At 45.7% G+C, this 17,322-nt stretch overlaps 1 protein-coding gene across 7 annotated transcripts in view; it reads left to right on the top strand.

Annotated features, from left to right (window-relative positions):
* The window catches only part of PPFIBP1 (PPFIA binding protein 1), a 102,088-nt gene that overhangs the window by 22,917 nt on the left and 61,849 nt on the right, over positions 1-17,322 (top strand). For all 7 annotated transcript variants that reach the window (XM_058806069.1, XM_058806066.1, XM_058806067.1 and 4 more), the window contains exon 2: positions 6,022-6,097. The gene's annotated coding sequence lies outside the window, so the exon portion shown is untranslated. The remainder of the gene's footprint in view (positions 1-6,021; positions 6,098-17,322) is intronic.

The raw sequence follows: 17,322 nt of genomic DNA, 5'->3' as shown, positions 1-17,322 counted from the left end.
CTCACTTCCCAGCTCTGGAAACACAGAGTTGGGCTGTGTGTCCTTCATTAGCAGGGTTCTGTAAGCTTGTGGTGATTGGAGCTCTGTAAGTTCCTTTGAGGAATGTCAAAGTATTGCTGTGAATGTGAAGGATGCCCAGAACAATTAAGGGTAATTGAAGGGCAGGCATATTCCTGGAAAGTGGTATGGGGAACTTTATGTGAGAGCCTGATGCCTTTTTGTCAAGGAATATCTTGTGCTTATTTTGAGCAGAGTTGGGAAGAAAGACAGAAAGCAAAGGTAACACCAGTGAGGTTTAGGAGATGAACACCACTGATAGAGCAGTGCCTTTTGCATTTGATGGAGTGTGCCAGGATTGAAGGGATCAGGGACATGGAGGCTTTTCCTGGCTCTTTTGCATATGTAGTGGAATAAAACCAAACTGGTGCCTGAGAGGGATAACACTTTGATGATCTTTCTGTGTTCATTTAGTAATAGCAGTGCTTTTCTGTGATATCTTGTCCTAAAGAAAAATCAGTCTCCTCTAACAGAGCTCTTGCAGCCTCTGCTGCTTTGGGCTGCTGTCTGATTACCAGGATCCATGGCTTTAGTCACCTCAGTGTCAGCAAACGTGACACAACACTGAGGGGAGGACACTGACAGCACCAGCACTTGGTGCTCTCAGATCTGTCATTCTCTCATATTGGATTCCACAGACTTATCATCACCCTGCTTCAATAACATGGGTTTTGGGGCATGAGGTCTTCAGTTAAATGAATGAAGTAGTCTTCCATGTTTTTCAGACAGTTCTGCATCTTCCATCAACTAACATCTGTATTTTCACAGCTGACAGGAACTGCATGCAGTGGCACTCCAGTGATTAATATAAAATTAGTCATAGATTAGTCATATTTTTTCTTTGTGTAAATCACGTCTAGTTTCACTTAATATCTGATCAGTCAATGATTTGAAACCTTTTATTTAAACCTTCTGCAGTTTGTTCTTGCTGCTGGTCTTACAAGTACTTCATTGAATGGTCTATCTTGTGTTATTCATCTCTGACTCATGAGATTATTCAGACTATTTTATTATGCTTCCAGAAAGTGTTTCTTTGCTATGGTAGTTGGCTGTGTTGTCTGTATCCTCCAGTGCTGCTGTGTGGATTCAGTGACTTCTGTGCATGTACATTGTTCAAATGTGCCGTTTTGTGGTAGGAAATGTTATGTGAGCTATCAGCTGGTTGGCTCACTGGAGTTAATGCTGTGGTTAGTTTTGTTCAGTTGTGCCAGACCCCCTGGGTTTGGCTCAAAACTTGTTTTTTAAGCTCAGGGCTGGCACTTGTAAATGCACAAGGTTTGGGTTTCAGCTGTGGGTGCAGTAAGACCCCAAACCAGACTGCCTTGTTACCGTGGATGCTGTGTGATTTTTGTCTGTGTCAAAATGTCTGCGGCCTTCCAGAAACTAAAAATAAAGATAAGGGCTCAAACATCTGTGTTTTCTGTTCTTGTGCAGCTAGCCTATCCCAGCATAAATAAGGTATCTGCTACGTGGTCTGCAGGGACTGGAAAATGCATCCTGGGACAGGGTGACTTAAAGGTGAAGGAGGCTGTGTTGGTGGGTGATATTTGGCATAGACGGATGGTGTATACAGATGTGAGGAAATCATTCAAGCTGCAGTCCTGATTGCTTCCATTCAGATTCAAACCAGCCTTTGCCCAAAGGCCTTTTACAAAAAATCGTGCTATTGTCAATGGCTTTTTCCACGGAAAACCATTAACTCTCCAGATCATTCAGACTGTCAGTGTTTCTTGCTTGCTTTGCTCCTTTGGCTTTAAATCCTCTTCCCACCTTTCCAAGGCAAGATAGCTGGACACAAATCAGCTTGCATCAGTGACTTCCTTCAAATTGTATATGTTAATAATTTTTCCTTAGTAATTTTGAATCCTGTTTGTGGAAATTTCTTTTTAAAACGTAGGAAGAATGTCACAGTAGCTTTTAAATTGAAACACAAACAGACAGACATGAGGCAAGTGTGTGGGAAGGAGCAGTAATTTGAATTGTGCTGTGACTACCGGGGTCCCATGTTAGAGTAATTTTTTAGCTTTTAGTAAAGAGCAGGAGCTCTTTCAGATCTTGTATCTCAAAGCCTTGCTTTAGTTGATCAGAAATGATTAGGCAAAACAGATCTTTATTTTTATCTTGTAAAGAACAGAACTATTTGCTTGCAGTGCTCTTGCATTCTTCTGGAAATATTCCTGAAACAAAGCTCTTAGGAGTCACAAAGCAAAGAAATAGTGCTGTCTTAACCTTTCTTGTTAAACTGTGCACCTAAACAGAGTGCAACATGTGATTTTTTTCAAGTCTTTGAGCACAGGGCTGTTTCTGTTTAAATTCACACAGTGTGTAATTAATTGCATGCAGTTGTGCGTCTTGGATTTGAAAAAGAAATGGGTGGCTGTTGCAGAAAACATTTGATTGGCAAGGCAAAATATTACTGCTGAACATGTAAAATTGTGGGATTAGGATTTGCATTTTCTTCCTGGTTAAGAAATTAGAGTCTGGAAAAGAAAAAGAAAACCATATTGTGCACCTTTCTTTCCTGGGGATACTGGTGAGGTTCCCCCAGGGTGTTTATACTTTGTGATGTTCTCTCTATGAAAGCAAAAACCCAATTAACTCTCACCTGATTTGCCTAGTCCTGCTCTTGTTAAATGATCATTCATAACAACTGGCTCTTGGTTATGAGAGTGGTTTTCTGGGAGGTTGTTTTCTTCATACTGGAAGTGAACTTGGATTGAACTCGGTGGCAGACTTTGCTCTTGCTGTCAAGGCTGGAGAGCCCCCGGCCACCAGTGTGCCCTCAGGTCGGGCTGTGTGTGACATGGGAGCAGCTATTCCCTCAGCTCCTGTTCTTGGATGATAATTGACCCTTCCAGTTAAACCAGAAAATCCCCACCCTTTCCCAGAAGTCCCAACAAGTCACAGGTTTCACTCTCTGTTCTGAACTCCAGACTTTCCCTGGGGGCTGTCAGCCTTCCTGGCATCCCAATGCAGGGCACGGGGTGAAGCCCCCTGGATCTCTGTGTCCTGTGCCCTGTTCAGGCTGGAGAAGTGCTGGGATGAACATCACAGCTAGTCCTATAGGAAATACTTCTGTAAACAGTCTTCAGAGGTGTGCAAGAGAGATTTCTTTAGCTTAGGGTTAGAGGGTGTCTGCTAGGGTAGTGTTGGAGTTTGACCCCAACCAGCAACTAAACCCCAAAAGGTCACTTATTCACTCCTTTCCTGGTGAGATCAGGGGGAGAATTGGAAGGGTAGAAGTGACAAAGCTTATGGGTTGGGATAAAGAGAGCAAAAGCTGTGCACACAAGCAAAGCAGGGAATTCATTCTCCACTTCCCATGGTCAAGGAGGTGTTCAGCCATCCCCAGAAGAGCAGGGCCCCATCACAGGTAGCAGTGACTTGAAAAGGCAAATGCCAGCACTCCGAGCACCCTCCCCCAGCTTTATATACTGGGCATGGTGCCATAAGGTCTGGAGTGTCCCTTTGGTCAGCTGGGGTCAGCTGTCCTGGCTGTGTCCTCTCCCAACTCCCTGTGCACCCCCATCCCCTCACTGGGATGGGCTGAGAGGCAGAAAAGGCCTTGGCTCTGCTCAAGCCCTGCTCAGCAAGAACTAAACCATCTCTATGTTGTCCCTGCTGTTTGCAGCACAAATCCAAAATTTAGCCCATGCTACCCGCCGTGAAGAAAATTAACTCTATCCCAGCCAGAACCAGCCCCGGAAGTTCGTTAGTCAAACTTAAATTGAGTTTGAGGAAGGAAGGACACGGGGGAGTGGGAAATGAAGCCCACTTCCCTAGCAGCCTTGGGAACAAACTGAATCCTTGTGTTGCCAGGGTCTGAGGCAGTTTGTTCCCTTTTGAGGAATGCAGGGACACGTTCCCTTCCTCATCAGGCAGCCAGTGGCCGTACAGCTTGCCCGAGGTGTGGGCTGAGTGTGTAGCTCTGACTGTGTCGAGAAGGAAGTGACTAAACTTGCTGTCAAAGCACGGTAACAAAGAACATCTTTGATTTACCAAAATAGTGGTGGTGCAGAGGCTGGGGAATAGCTGTGGTGCTGCCACCCGTGCTGGGAGTGGCAAGTCAGTGTGGAGAACAGCCCTCGTGGGGAGTGCGAGTCTCCTGCAGTGTGGCGGGAGATGGACTTGGCTGGGAGCTTGGTTCTGAACAGCTGCTGGGGCTTCCCTGTGCTGCACAGGCCTCTGAGGGGGTTGGGGCAGCACTGGTGGCTGCAGCAGGAGCGCCAGGCCGGCTGTGACAGGCAGAGGCGGCCAGTCCGAAGGTGCAGCTGCAGAATCCCATGGCAGCTGTGCTCCATGTCTCCTTGCCCCTGCCCAACTGCTGCCTGCGTGTCCTGGCAGCCCAGGCAACAGCGATCCCAAAGGTCCTGTCAGTCTGGGAGCCTCAGCTCCAGTCAGATATTTGTAATGAAGGGGAGAAGCTCCATCTAATTATAGGTTTTCCATTTCGGCCCTTCATATTACTTTAGGCAGGCTTAAAATAACACCGTTAACTAACTTCTTTTCCCTGGCTTTGCAGTTTCATACATGACATTCTGCAGTGCCCTTTATAGAAACCTCAAATATTTTTTTTGCCCCGCCTACCACATTTTGTGTCTTTTTCCATCTGGCAGATGTTTTTTCCCTGTGTTGCATAGGGCTCAGTACATAATTAGTCTGTTGCAATAGCCTGGAGCCCCAGTCCTGTGACAGTCTACTTGCACAGGCTCCTATGTCCTGCTCAGTTCTTTGTCATTTTTTTCCCCTGGTGGTTTTGTTCAATGTACTCTAAAAAACTGTTCTGAGAAATAACAAGCACCCAATAATTTGTGTGCCTTGAGATCATCTATTATAGCTTTTTACTGTACCTGAAAATATTTGGGGATTTTTCCTCCCAGTCATACAAGGGCTGAATTCTCTCTCTTCCAGTTTATAACCTCTGGATATTTGCAGTTTGTTGCCACAAGTCGACAACTAGTTAGTCAGTGTGCCTTTACTTTATTCCTACATATTTGAGCTGATTCTTTGCTGTCCAGTCATGTTACTTGCTTGTATTAAACTCCTGCTCTTGCTCTTGTCATGATTTTTTTTTGGAGAGCAGTGTCTCAGTGTGCCAGTGAAGTGTCTCAGGTGGGGGTACACTGGTTGTTTCTATCCTTCTACTGACCATATTTCACTGAGCATTTGTATTTGAGTCACTTATTCTTATCCCTCTTCTAATGGCAGCTCATGTAACTGCATAGGTTTGGAAGTTTTTAGTTATTAGTTATTTAGTTATTAGTTATTATTTATTCCCCAAACTTCCCTTTTGCATTTCAGATTCAAAGCCTACCCAGAGCCTTCTCCTGTAACAGTTCTGTCAGATTTCCCATACCAAATAGCTCCTCTTCTGTGCACAGTCTGTAGATGGGAGTATCCGAGATTAAAACTTCCTGTCAAACCACAGGAACAGAGAACATCTTTGATTTAGCAAAATAGTCACAGTAAAGAGACTCAGGAATAGTTGTTGGGAATGAGTTGTGGGGTTGGTTCAGTGCTATGGGCTGCTCTGACTTCCACTGGCTTTACTTTACACCCTGATTTTCAAATGTTCAGCAATGTTGGGTGCTTCTCTGGGGCTTGTTTGGGTTGCAGTAGTGAGAAGGAAGCCTTGCCAGGTATTATTCACCTTTGTTTTGTGCTATATGTGTGTGATGAACTGGAGAGGTCAAGGGCAGGCACAGGCCAGCTGTGTAATGTAGAGATACTGAGAAATAATGCTGCTGGGAATTATTTTGAATTAACAAGCTCATTTCCTTTTTGTACAGCAGTTGTCATCCTTTAATCTCCTGGTATTAGCTTTTTTTAAATGCTGTTATGTGCATCAGCCACAGTGCTTCCTGTATCCTGTGTCACTTGATAATAAACTTTTACAAGATATCGCTGTTAAGTCATCTCAGGCTTTGAGTGATTAATCAAAATCTCTGTTTCTCTTTTTCTCAGGGTTGGATGTTTATATGGATCAGTGGTACTTGCTCAAGAGTGACAGTGGAGATCAACACTAAGTCTGTTCCTCTGAGTGAGTAATCTAAACCCACTGCATTGCTGATGTCTATTATCTACTATCTGCTGCTTTTTTTTGCTTTTTAATATCTTACACAACAGCTCCTTTGGGCTTTCATTTCAAATATCATTAAAATGATGCTGTATATTATTTCCTGTAAGAGTTGTAGAAGAATGTCAGTCTGCTTCTGCAGATATCCATTGGTTTTGCATCTTTTAAAGGATGGTCCTTACTTAACACAGTCTAAGATGTTGTTTAGTATCAGAGAAATGTGGAAACTGTGTTTAATGACAGTAGATTTAGGGTTATCATGTGGACCGTGTCAGAGTAATGAAGTATGTTCGGATTATCCAAGAAGCAAAACTAAAATGAGCTGTTCTGTGGCATGTGGAGGGTTCAAGCAGTGCCAGTGCACCCCCGTTTGGAGGGTTCAGCTCCAGCACAAGGTCCCCCTGGACATGCTGTGACTGAGTGATGCAGCTGTGCATGTGCAGTGAGTCTGACTCAGCAGGTCTGTGGCAATGTGCAGAGAAACTGCCAAGGGCCTTCAGATTACTGGAGCAAGTTTACGAGAAAATGCATTCAGCAAAACAGAGTATGTGTTGTGAGATCCTTTGGAAATGTCCCAGTTCTGTTGGCTTCAAGGAGCAGCATTTTGCATTCAGTCTAGACTGATTTGATCCAAGTAGCCTAGTGCATGTCAGAGCTGGCAGTCTTGTTTTGGGAATGGTTTTCTCTCATCTACTTTGTTTTGGATATTATGGTATGATTTAGCTTCTTAAATTCCAGCTGGAGAGCTGGGTCAGATTGCTGACCTGTAGGGCTCCCAGTCCTACAGGGTGTGAGGACTGGTGTCTCATTTAAAATGCCATTTCCCTTATTTTACTCCCTTAGCCTCTCCATAGCCCTTGGAGTGCTCCTTCGTGGCTCTCCAACCCTTCCCACACTAAATCACTGTGCATGAGCTCTCTCTGGGATTCACAGCTGCCCAAGGACTTGGAAAGAAGTGGGTGTTGTTGCTCCTTGTTTGTCAGAAGCCCTGAACTCCACTGCCAAAAGCTTTTATTCCCTGGTTTTTAATCAGAGGTCTGCTGGCACTGGAAGTGGTTGTCACCTATTGTCTCCCATCCTGGTCACATTCTTTCAGTTTTATCACCACTTATCAGGCTCGGTGGGATTACACAGCTGGATTTGCATCAATCATGGCTGTAAAAACATGGTTAAAAGTCTGATGCTGGCTAGCAGCCACCTTCTGTTTGTGTGTTTGGAGACTTACAATCTGCTGGCATCTCTGTGCAAATGTCTTGCCTTTGCTGGAAGTCTCTCCCTCCTTGCTCCCCAGATGCTGTGCTGATCCCCCCTGCCTGGGACATAAATCTGCCTGGTTTTCCCTGTCACTGGTGCTGCTCTCCCTGGGAGGGAGTGTGTGTGTCCATGTCCATCCAGGACTGAAGTAGCAGGTGCTCAGTCCTCCCTTCTCCGTTCCTGTGGCTCCAGGACTGGCAGTTTCTGGCATTTGGAGGAGTCAGACCTGTTGCCCTCAGCAATCAGTCCTAAAAGCCTGATTTCTCCAGCTGCTGCTTGCTTTCCCCATTAAGCAGATAAACAAGAGCCTCTCCTAATGAGGTGGCAGGAAATTCCCATGCCTGACTCAGCACTGACAGGGCAGGGGACTGTGTTTGGGGCTGCTGGCTGCTTCTCCCAGATGGAGAGGAACATGGGCTTCTTTGCTGGGTTACCACAAGTTCAGCACATGTCTGACCTCCAGTCTCACCACAAAGAATACATCAAAGTGTACACCCACGGCCTCTATTTATCCATAAAAGCATGGATTTCCATCTTCCCTCCTTGGCTAGCTCCATGTTAAATGTACTGCTGCCAGTTCAGCCTTGCCCTGCAGTAAGGCCACATGTATAAATCATCCAGAAAAGCTAAATAAGGCTTTTAAAATCAGCCTTAGCAGAAGCAGCTGCTTCAGTGTGGTGCCATGAAGACACAGAAACCTGGCTAAGTCTGTGTAGCCAGCCAGTCACACTCCCTGCAGCTCCTGCTCTTTCCTAGCAGAGCCCTGCAGGTTTGCAGGTGTGTCTGCGCCCTCCTCCACCAGCTCTGAGTTAGGTCTGTTCTCAGTGACAGCAGATTTTTGGTGTGTCTAAAGCTGAGACAGAGCACCACATGCAGCACTGAAATTATATCCAGTCCACCTCTTACAGTGCTTGTGTTCGAGGGGCAATAATCAGTATTTGTTGGGTTTTCTACCCTCAATGTCACATTGAATACAGGAGGGAAAGAAGCACAAGGCTACTTCTATGTGTTCCATTTATTGGCATTTGATGGCTTGTCCTGCAGGGCCCAGCCCACACACAGCTTTTCTTGGGCTTTTAATAGTTGTGCTAAACTCAATTGTACTCAAAAATAGTAATAATTTCAAGCATTTCCCCAGAGCCTGTGGCTGCTCTGCATGTTTATGGGAGGTGCAGCACTGCCCATGGTTGGGGTAGGGGAGGGTCCCCAGGCAGGCTGGGATGGGATTTTTCTGGTGTCTTTTTCCTCCCCTTATTTTGAGAGGAAATACTGCTGCTTGCAGAAAAGAAGTACTTTATTGTGCTTTTGCTCCTCATGCTTTATGTGATGTGGTTTGAACTTAAAGTGATTTGAATACTTCTGCTTGCCCACAGTTCTGCTGGTGGCTCTGTCATACACATGGATCTCTGCAGAGAGGGGGGATGTATCTGTCTGTAAACACGGAACAGCCTGCCCTGTTTGTCCAGCATGTGACCCCTCTGCTGCACACGGCGTTTTCCTGCCTCCCTCCCATCCGGTTCTTCTTATTTTATTGACTTTCCCAGTCCTGGAAATTGCTTTCTATTCAGAAAACATAAATTCATCCCTCACAAAGCTTGCAAACTTGATTTCAGTTCTTCCCTTATTCTTTGAAAAACTCTTTTTGCTCTCTCTAAGATCGAAAATGTACATTTTCCCTGTTTATTTAGACAAGCTTATTTTGTTCTGCAGAAATCTTGTCAAAAGCTAAGTTTCTTTGCTTGCATTTATAATCCTCTGAGGTTTATGTATTGGGAATAATCTTTGAGAGCTGGAAAAAGATGGTCCAATCTGTTTTAAGATGCCCCACTTTTTGAGTATTGCATCTCATTAGGAATACAGTTGGCTGTTTGCATGGCTTTTTTCTTCCTCTGTATAGCTTGGGGGAGAAAATACATCATTTCTTCATCTAGTAATAATGCTTGGCACTTTGCATCTTCAAAGAACTCTGTGGCTATGGATTGAATAATTCCTATAACACTGTGTAGTAGCTTCTCATTATCATTTCCTGTGTTCTGCAGATGGGCAAAGTGAACAAGAAGTCAAGTGAGCTTAGGCCATGGAAAGAGAAACAAGGTCAATTTGAGTTCCCACCTTCCTGACTTCTACTAGAGCAAAGGAAAGTTTGATTCAGGTTGACACAAAGGGAAATGTAATGATCTTTCCTAGCCTTCTTCACTACTTACTTAAGTGCACTTTCTGGTGGTGTTTTTTGATGGTTTGTTTTTGTATCCCTAAATAAGTTTTCTCACTGACTGATGTGGTTGGAGGTGTGTGAGGAATTGTCTAAAGTTTTATAAAGGTGAAGCAGCATGTTGATGGGATTAGGTTTGTGGGGTGTCACTCACTGCTGTCTGGGGGATCTCTGTGCTCCTTCCCTCTTCTTTCCTCTCAAACCAGAGGCAGAGGAGACCTTTTCTGTATTATTTGGGAATATTTTTTCCCCATCTTGTTTTCGATCTCCGACTAAGATGGGAAAAGTGAGCCTCAAAATGGGAACTGTGTCAGTACATAGAAGTTGATCTTTCTTGTTTCATCCACCACATGCCATGCTAAGATATTTTTTTTTCCCCTCCCAGGGACTGTAGTGGAAGTTGTTGGCTCAGAGTGGTGTCTGGAATGATGTCATTTGCAGAAATAATTTCATACAACTGCACTAGGCTATAGGCCTGGATTTAGAGCTGCCTAATTCCCAAATGCATTTCATGACATGTAGAAAAGGTGAGTGCTGTAGGCAGTAAACTGTGGAATTAGGCACTCTGTTACAGAGGAAGTCACAGTAACAATTTTGTTGCCTACTTGGTAGAAGTTAGTTAAAACTTTTTTTCAGGAATTCTGTCTTTTTACAAAGTTGCTTTGGAGCCCTGGAGAGTGTTGGGGCGGTTTAGTCCTCTTGGGGAGAATGGATAATCTGCTAGGTGCAGAGGAGCATGGAAATCACATGAAGAATTCCTTCATCTTCTTAGGAAAATCTCGTGGCTGCTTCTCTGCAGGCTCTGAGGTTCCCTGGCCACCTTCTGACTGGCTCCAGATGCCTTGTTTGATAAACTTCCAGGCAAAAAGCCTTGCTTGGCTTAACACAGCTTTATTCTGGGCATGCCATGCTAGTGAAGGCGGTGGAGAAAGCAGCTGTCTCCAGCCATGAGCTCTTTTTGGGGATGCAGAACTTTGCAGAGACTTTTTTAGGGGCTCAAGATTTAGTTCCAAGATTATATTTAGTTTTCTGTTTCTGATGGGTGGGACAGATATCCTGATGCCTTAGATGAAACCTTCAGTGATGGACAGCAGCACCAAGGTATCACAACCAGTATTTTTATTTTCATTTTTCTTTGACTTTCTTATATAGGGAATACCTCATTTGTGCATGCTCCTTCCCAGTGCTGGGCAGAGCTGTCCTGAACCACTCTCTGCTCCCGGGGCTCTGGGTTCATCCTCTGCTTGTCATGACACCCAAATTGCTGATTATTTGTCTGCTGACGTTTTAAGGATCTGAATGTGGCTTTTCATGAATCTGGATGTTTTTCCTTTATTGGGCTTGGGAAGCTCTCAGGGCTGAATTGGGACCTGGAATTTGCAGCAGTGAGTGCAGAGCAACTGGTGAAGGCTTTCATGCCTTGCTTGCAGGGTATGAGTACTTGTGGTGAGGTCTTGGTGTCTCTCCTTTGTCATCTGGTAGCTTCTCTCACTAGATTTTGATTTCAGCTGCTTAGGAAAAATGTCAGCAGCTCAGCATGTGGGGAGCTGCATGTGCACCTGGGGTTGTTCTGTTGTGTTTGTTTTAATTTTGTGTTCTATAATTTTTTTGAGGTGTTGCATCCAAAAGTGGTGAGTGCCTCCAAGAATGTGCCCGTGGCAAATTGCCCAGATCATACTGATACCCAAGGAATTTTGTTGAGACCTTTTAGGATCTCTGGGTGTTCCTTAGGTATTTGAAATTAAGAGGAAGGGACCAACTGGCTGGAAGGTGATTGCCCACGGAGGGTTGGATGGGGCTGTTTGTTTTTTTTCCCCTTGGGCATCAAAGCACTGTCAGAAAGCACTAAGGTCTTCAGTGGAAAACCAGCTGTTGTCATTTTCCAGCTCTCCTCACTGCAAATTGGCGAGCTCCCATTTCTCCTGTGTTTGAAAGGCTGAGGTGGTGTGGCCCAAGTCTTTCAAGTGATAACCAGGGAGCCTGGCTGTGTTCTCTGGGGGGATTCCAGCTGTAAGCTGGCCCTCTAAAACGAGCAAGGAAGTGGCTTCAGGCTGAGCTATCTGGAAAATATCAAGGGGTAGGTGACAAGGTGTGAAAGGCAAGGGCCACTCCAAGCAGTGAGAGGCTCCAGAAACCTGGCAGTGACAGCAGTGGGAGAGGTACTGGATGCAGCTGGAGATGGGCTGGAACTGGAACTCTGTGTCCAGTCTTTCCCCTCTTTCTAAGGGAGGCTCAGACCCACTCTGCATTAAATTGGTGTTTGTCTCAGCCTGCTTATCTGCTGGCCAGCCCACACACTCACACCAGATGTTCTTATCTCAAAACTGGAGATGCACCTGAAATTGTTCTTCCAGGATTTGGAAGCTTTTTTGTTAAAGCTGTCTGGCTGCCAGTGTTTCCAAGGACACATCACACTTTGATATCATGGTATTAAAATAATTGCTTTTGAAATGGAGCCCTACATGTGCCCTACATCAGAAATTCCTCTTAGTGCTTATTAATCTGGTATATAAATGTCATGGCTTACATCCACAGGGTGTTTATATTGAATTTTAGCTGCATCAGTATCTCTTGCTCCTCAGAATAAATGCCATATAATCTGGTAATGAGCAATATTCTTAATTTAGAAACCAAAAATAGGACATAGACAAATCTGAGTTACTGGAAGAAAGTAGGAAATAGCCTTACCTCATGAGGGGAAAGCAAGTTCAGTTGAATCATCTAGTGTTTAGTGTAATGGTAATGGCAGAGAATTCTGTCTGTTTCCCTAGGCACAACAATTGCCATATTCCAAAGGCCTGATCCTCCTGTGGTACACTTCTTCTGAGGTGTGTAATGGGGTAGTTGGGAAGCACCCTTCTTTCCACACCCTGAGGAGGTCAGTGCCCACCAACTGGAGGTGCATTAAGCAGTAGGGATTTAGGCTGATGCCCTCCAACACCCTGTTGGATAAAGGGGATAAAGTTGTTCCTCTGAGACCTACAGTGAGCAGCACTGGCTGGGACAAGATGAGAATTTGGGAGTGGAATCATCCTTGCTGTGGCAGGTGGGCATCATCCAAGATCTCTGATGTCTGGAGCACCTTCCACGCTGACAGTCCTACACCTGAAGGAGGTGCAGTGGAACCAATAGTCATATAAGCATCAGTGGCTAATAAAGTCAGTCCCTGATACACTAAGGGTGGTAATACTGCAGGATGTCCCCATGGGGTGATGACCCAGTGGCCAGTGCTTGTTTTCTCTACACCATGAGGGGCATAGGCTGTTAACTTTTAGCTCAGGTGCTGTCTGAGTGCTGGGCAGATGGGTGAACTTAGTTCAGTGGAGGCTGTGACTCATTGCCTTTCCCAGACACAGCCTGTTCTCCCACCCTGTGAACTCTCTCAGTGCAACAGAGCAGCACTTGTTTGCCCTGATTCACTGAGTGATTTTTGGTTTGTGTTCTGTATGCAATAACAGTGGCTTTGTGTAACCCTAAGTAAATTTTGGCTTGAAATATCTTGGTGAAGAAGTTACCTTTCTATGTGATGGTGGTGTCACACTGAACCAGAGTGATGTGGAGCAAGATCCATATAGGAAGTGAACATGCCTTTGTTGCAGACTTGGTGTGAGTTTTGGAACTTCAGTGTTTCCTGTGGTCCCAGACACACACACACACCCACACACACACACCCACGCCCCCACACACACCCCCAGAGCTGTGCTCTGGTGGTGCCTCTAAGTGGAGAAGGAAGGCAGATTATCACAACAATGATCTTTGTGAAGATTTGCTCATGTTGTGTTTGTGGCAGAGGCCATGTCTGGCAGATGGTCTGAAGTCCGTCATGGTGAGGAGAGGGCTGCTATTTATTACTGATAGCACCCACAGATGGCACAAAGCTGCCAGGATCTGTATTTTGAGATCTTCTTTTGGTCACTTGGTCAAACAGGAATCCAGTGTTAAGCATGTTCTCAGCAGCATTGACTTCAGTGGCATTAGAAACATGCTTGACATCAATGTGGGCTTGTGCAACTTGCTGATCTCAGGCTGGGTGGGTCTTGCTGAAAAGCTCCTGTGCCGACAGAGAGACTGTTGCTATTTCAGGCCGTGGTTCTGCTCAGCTGTCAATCCAATTTAAGAGGACCAGATTATAAACACTGTGAAATGCTGAGCTGGTGCAAAGCTGCTTTGCTGATAAGGAGCCGTTCAAAATATTTGGAAAGTTCAACTCTGCTGCAGGACTGGGCAACCGTTCCTGGCTCCACTCCCAGGGCTCAGTGCCAGGGGTGTTTTGGCTGGTTTGCCTGCTTGGCTGGATGCCGAGTGGCCGAGGCTTGACGTGCCCTCGGTGTCACTGTGCCTGAGGGACACTGGGGGATGGCAGTAGTAAAGCAGCCATCCTGGTTCTGCCATCTGGGCAGTGAACAGCTGTCTGTTCCTGTGAGGACAGAAAATAGTGTGGTGCATCCCATTGGGTGCTGCAGCATTGCCAGAAATACCAAAACTGAGCTTACAGCAGCTCAATGTCCTTTTGTCTGTTCCCAGCTCCCAACAAGAGATGAAGCTCTGATAGGTGGCAATGCTGCATCCCTGTCTGAGGAAGAGCTTTGTTGACTGTCAGTGTTTCAGCCCCAGAATAGTCTGGCAACGGAGCAAATTGGCAGCTTGCAGGAGCCTCTTTGTGTATTTGGTTGCATTTTGCTCCAAGACCTCAGCAGAGACTTCCAAGGTTCCTCCCTTGCCCTTGTCCTGGCTGTTGCCCTTTCCCACCCTGTCCTTCACAGTGCAACAATGTGCTAGTGTTTTATTGCTTCCCTTTGAGATCTTGGGCACTAATGGAATTTATAGAATCATGGAATGGTTTGGGTTCGAAAGGACATCCCCATCCAGTTCCAACCCCCTGCCATGGGCAGGGACATCTTTCACTATCCCGGGTTGCTCAGAGCCCTGGTTGTGGGCACTTCAAGGGATCATGGGGCAATCACAGCTTCTCTGGGCAACCTGTGCCAGGGCCTCACTACCTTCACAGAGAAGAATTTTTTGTTAATATCTAAGCTAAACCTCCTCTCTCAGTGTGAAGCCATTCCCCTTTATCTATCACTCCAGTTCCTAATGAAGATTCCTTCTCCAGCTTCCTTGTTGGGCCCCCTTCAGATACTGTAAGGCTGATATGAGATCTATATGAAACCTTCTCTTCTCATATTTTTTTTATCAACGAGTCGTGTATAAACTTAATGCCTTTGCGCCCTGTGAGTATCTAGAGTATCTACACTTGAATGTTCCCACTCCTCTGTAGCCTATCTCATAATTTCCCTTAGAGGCCTTCTTTGCAGCTGTGCTGCCATTCACAGAATCTCTGCCAGCTGTGCTGCAGTGCTCTGGGCAGGGAATTGGGAGGAGTGATGTGCACACTCCAGCACGAATGTGGTATTGTGTCCTCCAGATGGTTCCTGCAATCTCTCACCTGGATCAGATACCTGATGCCAAAGAGTTTCCTGGTGCCTGGGTGCAGTGTTAAGGTGTGTTTTCCTGTTAGCAGGACATTGTTAGCCAGTGATTATCCCCCTGTGCTAAAGGTAGGGGCAGCACTGCTTTGAGCAACTGAAATAGCTGCCTGTTGAGAGGATGGGAAAGGGAAGCCCAACAACATTGCTACATCAGGAGAAACTATGAGTGCAGTCAGTTCTGACAGCGAGAAACTGTGTAGGTACACAACAAACAGCAGTAATGGGCTGCGTCTGTCTCCTCTAATGCTTCCCTATCTGATCACTTGTCAACATGTGTTAATCTCTGCTGCCACAGAACATGGAGACAGCTCTGAGGTTTGTGCTGTTAAGGGTGTGTGCTGTGTATAATTCCCAGAGTGTTGTGACAGCCCTAGTGAATGCTGTGATCCACGCCAGGGAGCCCTGGGATCCGTCTGTGTTATCTCCTGTGTTACCCAGGAGGAGTTTGGAGCCTTGCTGGCGTTCCAGCAGGAGAGGGAATGTGTGTGGTCTTGTTACCCTCAGTAGACATTTGCATGTGGCTCTTTGGAGCACCAGGTTGCTGGCCCGCAGCCACACCGGCATCTTGGGATCTTGCCAGATCTTGCCAGCAAAGGAGCACCAGGCTGGGTCACAGTTCTTGGACAAGAAGTTTCCAGGGAACAAGCTGCTGATGCAGAGATACCACTGATGTCCTTGTGGTGCCCTGTGCGTTCTGACATGCATGCTGGGTGTGTTCCTCTTTTTCTGTTGTTACTTGGTATTTTCTGACTTCAAAAGAATGCTACTACAATTCTATTGTCAGTGAGAAATCAGTTGACTCTTCTTTGCCCCGTACCATGGCCAGTTGTAAAGCACTTGAAATGAGTGTTTTGAAATCTGCAGAGGGGTATAGCATTGATTGTTTATGAGATAAAAATTGCTCAGGCACAAGCTGAATATCCACTTGCACTGAGGTTGGCTTTAGCAGCAGTGTGGAGCCATGCTTCAGATTCCTGGATGCTGTTGCTACATGGAGTGCTGTCTTTTTTCCTCACTGGTGCAAAGTCCCCACAAGTGAGAAGTTCCCACTGATAAGAATTTTTGCACTAAGTACAATGTGTGCTCTACCTGGATAGGCTCACCCCTTAAAATAGCCATAAAGACCAGAGTAACAGGAGCCCCAGCTCAGGTGAGCAACTTTTAACCTAAGCCCTTCAGGGTGACTGGTTTAGCCAAGCTGTTTGTTTTGATTTAATCCCCAGTTTACTTCACCTTCATGTCTGTCTTCAGTCAGGTTAGCTCTCTTGAGTTTGGCAGCTGGAATTGGGAAAATAATGGCTGTTTTACAGCATATTATTGGCACACTGCTGTGTAGAAGTTAAAAATTGTTGACTAAGATGGAAGCTTCCTGCCTTGGCCCACAGTGCTGCAGTACCAGGGGAGCCTCTTGGGCAGGGTTACCACAGGTTAAGGTGTTGTGTGAGTACAGAGCAGGTGGTCTCAGCTGCCAGAACCGCTGCTGAGTACAGCCTGAGGGAACTCGCCAGCAGCCCTGTGGAATTGTTTCCTCTGGCTGGAAGGAGGATTGCAGCTGTCTGGCCATGGTCTGGCTTCTCAGTACTGGTTTCAGGCCTGAAGAAGTCCTCTGTCCCACGATCTGTTGGTTTTCCTCCTTGTCCCTGCAAGCTCCTTGGGCAGCCCAGGAAGCCGGAGCGCTGCCCTCTGGCCACAAGTCACTGGTCACTCACTGTCAGGCTGGTGGTGAATGTCTCCTCCTCAAGCCCTCAGGGGCATGGTAGGTCAGGTTGGCTTCATTACCTGTGTACTCAATGTTTGAAGACACCCCAGGTACCTTACTCACACCTCTTTCTTCCCTGCCAAGTGCACATTTCTGCTAAATCTCTTCCTTCCCCTCCTCATCAATGGTTACGAGTGACTGGACATCAGCTCTTGTTTCATTGATACTGAGACTTAGTTTAGAAAAACAGGATGCCATGGAAGTAATTGTCTTGTTCGTGTTGCTTTCCTAAATCTTGATTTTTTTAGACACAATACTGCAACAAGGAATTAAATCCCTACTTCTTGGAAGGTTTTTAATTAGCTGAAAAATATGGATTAAGATCTTGCAATCTGTAAAATACTGCACATCATGCTGCTACATCTTGGGCAACACTCCATTTTCTTTTTAAGGACAATTTAAATAGAATATTAGGGGAGAGGAAAAAAATATCCACCCCAAACCAGAGCACAGAAATGGCAATTTAGAATTCTTAACA

The sequence above is a fragment of the Ammospiza caudacuta genome, chromosome 5 (assembly GCF_027887145.1).
Source record: "Ammospiza caudacuta isolate bAmmCau1 chromosome 5, bAmmCau1.pri, whole genome shotgun sequence".
NCBI classification, from domain to species: domain Eukaryota; kingdom Metazoa; phylum Chordata; class Aves; order Passeriformes; family Passerellidae; genus Ammospiza; species Ammospiza caudacuta.
Note: the sequence above shows the minus strand (reverse complement) of the source record. Positions and strands in the feature narration are given on the sequence as shown.